This window comes from Schistocerca gregaria, chromosome X (assembly GCF_023897955.1).
Source record: "Schistocerca gregaria isolate iqSchGreg1 chromosome X, iqSchGreg1.2, whole genome shotgun sequence".
Lineage (NCBI taxonomy): Eukaryota > Metazoa > Arthropoda > Insecta > Orthoptera > Acrididae > Schistocerca > Schistocerca gregaria.
The window spans coordinates 91,287,064-91,293,599 of NC_064931.1; the positions used below are offsets into that span (position 1 = coordinate 91,287,064).

The 6,536-nt window shown below is 39.7% G+C and overlaps 1 protein-coding gene across 1 annotated transcript in view; it reads left to right on the plus strand.

Moving 5' to 3' along the window:
- Nucleotides 1-6,091, plus strand: part of LOC126299549 (succinyl-CoA:3-ketoacid coenzyme A transferase 1, mitochondrial) — a 75,411-nt gene extending 69,320 nt beyond the window's left edge. The window contains exon 11 of the mRNA XM_049991543.1: nt 5,319-6,091. The gene's annotated coding sequence lies outside the window, so the exon portion shown is untranslated. The remainder of the gene's footprint in view (nt 1-5,318) is intronic.
- Nucleotides 6,092-6,536: the final 445 nt, after the last annotated feature.

Consider the following 6,536-nt stretch of genomic DNA (forward strand, 5'->3'; position numbering starts at 1 on the left):
GTCCTAAGGACTCAGTTAAGCCCATGGCTCTCTGCTGCTATTTCCTCTTGATTCTTGACATGTACCGAGCCACGAAGTGGTGTACATGGACTGCTCAATGGCTGATGGTCACGTCTGCTTCACGTATGACTATGGAGGACATATTGAACAGCATTCCTTGCCCGATGGCTGCAGTGTTTTCACTGCCGAGGTGGTGGCTATATCTCGTGTTCTTGAGCACATCTGTTCGTCCCCTGGGGACTCGTTTCTTCTGTGTACCGACTCCTTGAGCAGCCTAAAAGCTATCGACCAGTGCTACCCTCGTCATCCTTTGGTAGCAACCATCCAGGAGTCCATATATGCCCTGCAACGGTCTGGTCATTCAGTGTTGTTTGTCTGGACCCCAGGTCAAGTCGGAATCACAGGCAACAAACTTGCTGACAGGCTGGCCAAACAGGCTATGCCAAAACCACTTGTGGAGGTCGGCTTATCTGCAACTGACCTGCATTCAGTACTAGGCCGCAAGGTTTTGCGGTTTTGGGAGACGAAATGGCATAACATCAGCATGCACAACAAACTGCGTGCCATTAAGGAGATTACGAATGTGTGGCAGTCCTCCATGCGGGCCTCTCGCAGGGACCTTGTGGTTCTCTGCCAGATTCGCATTGGCCATGCTTGGGTGACACATGGCTATCTCCTGCGCCATGGTGACCCACCTCAGTGTCAGTTCTGCACCCGGCTGACAGTGGCCCTTGTCTTGGTGAGATGTCATTCTTTTGCTGCCCTGCGACGCACTCTTCAGTTACCAGACTCGTTGCCTGACAAGGCCTCATTGGCTAATTTAGTTTTACGTTTTATACGTGATGGTGGATTTTATCATTCTATATAAGTTTTGGCGCATGTCCTTTGTCCCTTTGTGTTGTCAACTCTAATGGTTTTAGGATGGATGTTTTAATGTGTCACAGAGTGGCTGGTTCTCCTGTTATTGTGCCGGCCGCGGTGGTCTCGCGGTTCTAGACGCGCAGTCCGGAACCGCGCGACTGCTATGGTCGCAGGTTCGAATCCTGCCGGGGGCATGGATGTGTGTGATGTCCTTAGGTTGGTTAGGTTTAAGTAGTCCTAAGTTCTAGGGGACTGATGACCTCAGAAGTTAAGTCCCATAGTGCTCAGAGCCATTTTCTCCTGTTATTGTGCTGCACATTTACTTTTTCTTCTTTCCCTTGTGTAATTATTTTACCAGGAACAAGGGATCGATGACCTTAAATTTTGGTCCCCCCTCCCCTTTTAAATTAACCAACCAATACAAGTAGGGGAAGAAATCCCTTACTGTCCAATTACGCTGTTGGCGATAAACCGCTGAAACAGTAGCAACTTCAAAATATTTAAAGTAATCATGCAGAGTAACCTGAAGTGGAAATTAACACACACAACTCATTGCAGGAAAAGAAGATAATGAGCTGAGATTCGTTGAGACACTTCAGGAAATGTAAGTCATGAGTGAAAGAAGTGGCTTACAGAACAGTTCTATGATGGATGTTAGAGTATTGCACATTAGAGATGATCAAACAAAAGGCAAATTTTATCATGGGATCATTTAGTAAGCACAGAAACATAAGAGATGCTCATTAAACTGTAGGTGACATGCTACAAGAGAGACATTGTATATTGTGGAGAGGTTTACTGTTGAAATTCCAAGAACTTAGGTTCTGGGGAGAGCTGGGAAACATATTACAGACCCCGGTGATTTTTGCACAGAAAATCAAAATTACCTGTGCTGCAAAATTACAGGTAATCGTGGACTCTCAGATTGTAAGTATTTTATTTGTAGAAACAGTAAACATCCAATCAGTTGCAGAATGGAATGTTTATTAAAACGCCTTTACCATGGTTTCAGTGTTTCGAAACCCATAGTCTTCAGGAGGAAATACTGACAACTGAATTGCATGTTGTGGTAAACGTATGTTAAAATATAGCTGAAAGATGCCTGTCAACGCACCTCTGTCACAACGTGTAAGCCAGTTGTCAGTATTTCCTCCTTCAGAAGACATTTTTATAAACACTGAAACCATGGTAAAGGGGTTTTAATAAACCATTCATTTTGCAACTGGTTGGCTGTTTACTATTTCAACAGAAAGATTTCATCCTACATTTGTTGCTCCAACCATGTTCAAAATTTTAAAAAGACAGCAAAAGAAATGTTTATTTTATAGCCAGTTTCAATGGTTTTTTTTCGGGTATAGTAGTTGTTATTTACTGCTTTTGGTGTCTCTCTTGCCAATTCTTGTATGTGTTTTTGACTTCTTATTTTTGAAGTACTGTATGTTCGTTGTTTTTATCTCATTTAGCTGTTTTTGTGTTATGCTGAAATGAAAATGAGTTTATCAGTTTTATTGACAACACAGTTCAATTTTATTGAAATTTCTGGAAAAAAGAAACCATTTACGTTAAACCCTTCAAATCCAGTAAATTGAAGGAAAAATGTCTATGCAACGACACACTGTGGAAAAGTTCTTCAAAAGAAAGCATTGTCATAACTTGAAAGGTCTCTTCTGAAACACAATCCTGTTAATAAGTCAGCACTTTACTATTATGTGGAACCAGACACCTGTTTTCTCTATTTTTCCTTCAACGTATGAGACAGCTCATTACTTCCACATTTCCTGCTGGTGGGGAAAGATGCTTTTGCGCTGAATTACTCAATTACAAAGGAATAGATATCTGTTTATAACATCTAAATGACATCTAGGTACACTTAATGGCGTGTTTTCCATACTGGCATAAGTAGAGTTCATCATCATCATCCCACGGTTTCTAGGGCTGTGAAAACAGACTTGCGTGGATCTTGGGCCATAAGAGTTGCTAGCGTAGTATGAAGGTGCAATTCAGTGTTTCAGGTTTTTCCTTCATGTCCGCCTGAAGTATCTGTCGCATTCTGTTTTTCAGCAGGGAGACAAAGATATGAATATAGACAGCAGATTCAGAAGGGGAGGAAGAGGGAAGTTTTTCAAAACTGAAGACATTTAAACAGCATTTCCTGAGTGGCTCCATGACCAAGAACTGGGTTTCTGTTGTCAAAGAACTGAGTAATTGCTATTATGTTCTGGCAGTTGTTTAGAGACTTTGCGACAATATTGAGAAATTTTCATGTATCGGGCCACTTTGAAGTAAAGTGCAGCATTCAATAAAAGGTACTTGGTCTGCTATGATAATGTGTAACTTGCTTTTTAAAGTTCCCTCGCCTTCAGTAGTTATTTATCTGGGTCATTTGAAGTTGTAGAATCTATAAGAATCCATCATGACACAAACAAAACCTTAACAAAAGATACCGTACCAGCAGTGGTTGCTGGGGTTGTAGAATTTATTTATAAAGAAAAAAATACCCTCTTGTTGAAAAATGTACTGTGCACTTGTTCATCATCGTATTGACAGTATTTAAACAGTATGCGGTGACTGTTTACTTTTAAAAATGGCATTTCTGTAGCAGATATTAATTGCTAATTACAGAATGCTTATGTTGATAGACACATGACTGCAAATAGTGTGGCAAGAGTCACTGGTCTGCTATTGCACAAGAAATCAGGAAGGCTGTAAGTGACGATTGTCAGTTGACTCTCATAAACTACATACAGGATGTGATTCAAAAGTTTCAAGACTTAACTCAGAACTAGAAATTTATTGGACATTTAAGTACAGCAGACTAAAATTCTTCAAAATATGATCCTTCAGCATCAACACAGTGCTGCCATCACATCTTCCACTGTTCGTAGCCCTTCTTGAAGGCCTCGGGCATCATGCTGTCAACGGCTCTTGTCGAAGCCTGCTGGATGGAGTCGAATTGCTTCCCTTTTAGGCCTGTCTTGGTTTAGGGGAAGAAGAAAGTCACTTGGAGCCATGTCGGGGCTGTAGGGTGGCTGCGACGTCACATTGAACTTGCCCATAACTTCGGCAGCAGTACGCGACATGTGAGTGGGCGCATTGTCGTGGTGGAGAATCAAATGCCCTCGATTGCCGGGCAGATGTGGTAAACTCGATCCCTCAAGTGGTGGAGCACTCCAGCATAAAAGTTACCTTTGACATTCTGTCCACGAGCAACAAACTCCTTGTGAATCACTTAAAAGGCATACACTTCACACTACGGAAGCAGTGTGCCATTCTGAGTTTTGATGCTTTGACTCAGGATCGTACTCGTAGACCCAGGTCTCATTACCACTTCTCCAGAAGGTTCGGATCAACATCCAACTGTTGGAGCATTTCCTGGCAAACAGTCATGTGCCGTTTCTCTTGATCCACCAACAAAACTTTTGGCACCAATTTGGCACACACTTTTCGCATCATCAAATTCTCCATCACAATCCTCCACACTGTACTCTACGTCCCAGTTCATCAGCAATTAATCTAGTAATAAGACAATGGTCATTGCTTAAAAGTTCCTGCATTCTCTCAAAGTTTTGATCTATTTGCCTTAATGATGGCCTTTGAGTGGTCGTCGTCTTCAACATTCCCACGCCCATCTTTGAAACGTTTGTGCCACATGAGAACCATTGCACAGGACGTGGCTTCTTCCTTAAAAGGCCTCTTGAATCATACCGAGCGTCTCCGTGACAGTTTTTTTCATTTGCACGCAAAACTTTATTGCATAACACTGCTCCATTTTTGCCTCTCCCACTTTTCGACTGAGGTCAATGACATGCACTCACGCTGCAAGCGATGCGCACTCTCCAGGGTTCTGGAGGCAACTGCTGCAATGTTTGTTCGTTCCCTTAGACCCCCCACTACTTCCGCCACCCGACTGAACCGGTCTGCGCGTGCTCCTCTACTCAGAAATGAATCAGTTGTGAAACTTCTGAATCACAACTTGTATGTTTCTTCACATCTTTTGATGGTCTCTACTGTTGCTTAAACACATGAAACGGTCTATACTACTTGCCACACATAAGATTAGTGCAATATTATTCTATAGACAGTTCTTATATAAATTAAATTGAGGAATTCGAAACCCATAAGTATTCACTGAATAAAAGTGTCAATGAAGATAAGTGTTCCACGAAAATAAAACTGTAGCAAATGAACGTTGAACAACATTTTTTTTAAATATATGTATATATATATTTTCTGAAGATACTGCTTCTCCCAGTAGTGACAAAATTCTGGCTTTCACTGTAGCAGTATACTAATTTTACTCCTGTAATTACTGAGTGAAAAGTCCCATTCTGAAATACATTTCTTGTTGTTTAGGGTACTGAATATTAATTTTTCAGACATTTTATGAGGAAAAACTCTATTCTTCATGAGAGGATGAAATTTCAACTTGGGTAAGATGGGTGTGATTCTTGTTCCAGATTCTGCTAAATCGTTACTCAACAAATGGCAGATTCCTGTCTTACGTGGTCATGATGAAGAGAATAAGATGGTGATGTTGATGATGAGAATAAATGATGATTATAATTATAATGATGATGAAGAAAATAGGATGGTGATAATGACTGTAAAATTGTGTTTGTATGCAACACAAAACAACTTGGTAATTGAGTGAATGTTGAGAAAAATTTCAGTTTTGGAAATGGCTTAACATTTATAAAACCAGGACTGAGTGAGTGGGTGTAGTTACTTTTGTCATTTCATTGGAGAATTGAACTAGTTCTTTGTCTTAAGACTAAGCAATTTGTAATAAATGTTCCAAGTTGAAACTTGGTTTTATTGTTATATAAAAGATGCAACTACCACAGCAATTTGTGGATTAAATTGTTCTGCATTGTGGCGTTGGCCACTGAAGTCAGTCATGCTCTCATTAATACATGTGTTATGGGACATGGTATTTTGTTTTTGCCTGATAAATTTCATTTCTGACACTACAGTATGCATATTAATAAAACAATGACATTTTACGTGAATAAAACAATCTACTTTACCATAACTGTGAATTGCTGCTTAATTTCCATTTTGTAAGATTTTTAAGAAATGAGCTATATTGTAAGACTGAGAGAAACTATAAAGAAATTTAACTTTTGTTATGCCTCGTTTGTATATAAAAGCAAGGTGTTGCTTCAAATTATGAAAAATATTGTTACAAAAATCTGTATTTTTTTATAATAAAGTTGACTGAAGAATTTTAGATACTGCAACTGCTTATATAGTTTAATAGTTACTTTTAAGCATTTCCACTTTGCACACTTCAAAATAATGTACATGTCTTACATTGGTGACAGCTGTTATTTAGAATTTTTGGTAGCTATCCTCATTGTTCCTGTACAGTCCTTTTGTTTAAAGCAGTGGTAAATATCAGTGGAGGAAAAATCTGTATGATCACAAAAACTTAATATATTAAACCAAGTTAGGTGGTTAACATTCTGGATTCATATATTTGCAGAAGTACTAAAAAGTGCTCTGTTATCATGCTGTCTGGACTTTTCAATGTGTGAACATTTTGTCTCACGAGAGAAGAAAATAACGGAATGGAATGCTAGACTAATTGGGGGTGGGGGCAGGGGGTTAGATTTGTCAGAAAGTCAACCCAGATCAGACCTCAGCAAGCTAAAAATTTCACTTCTGTGAGAATG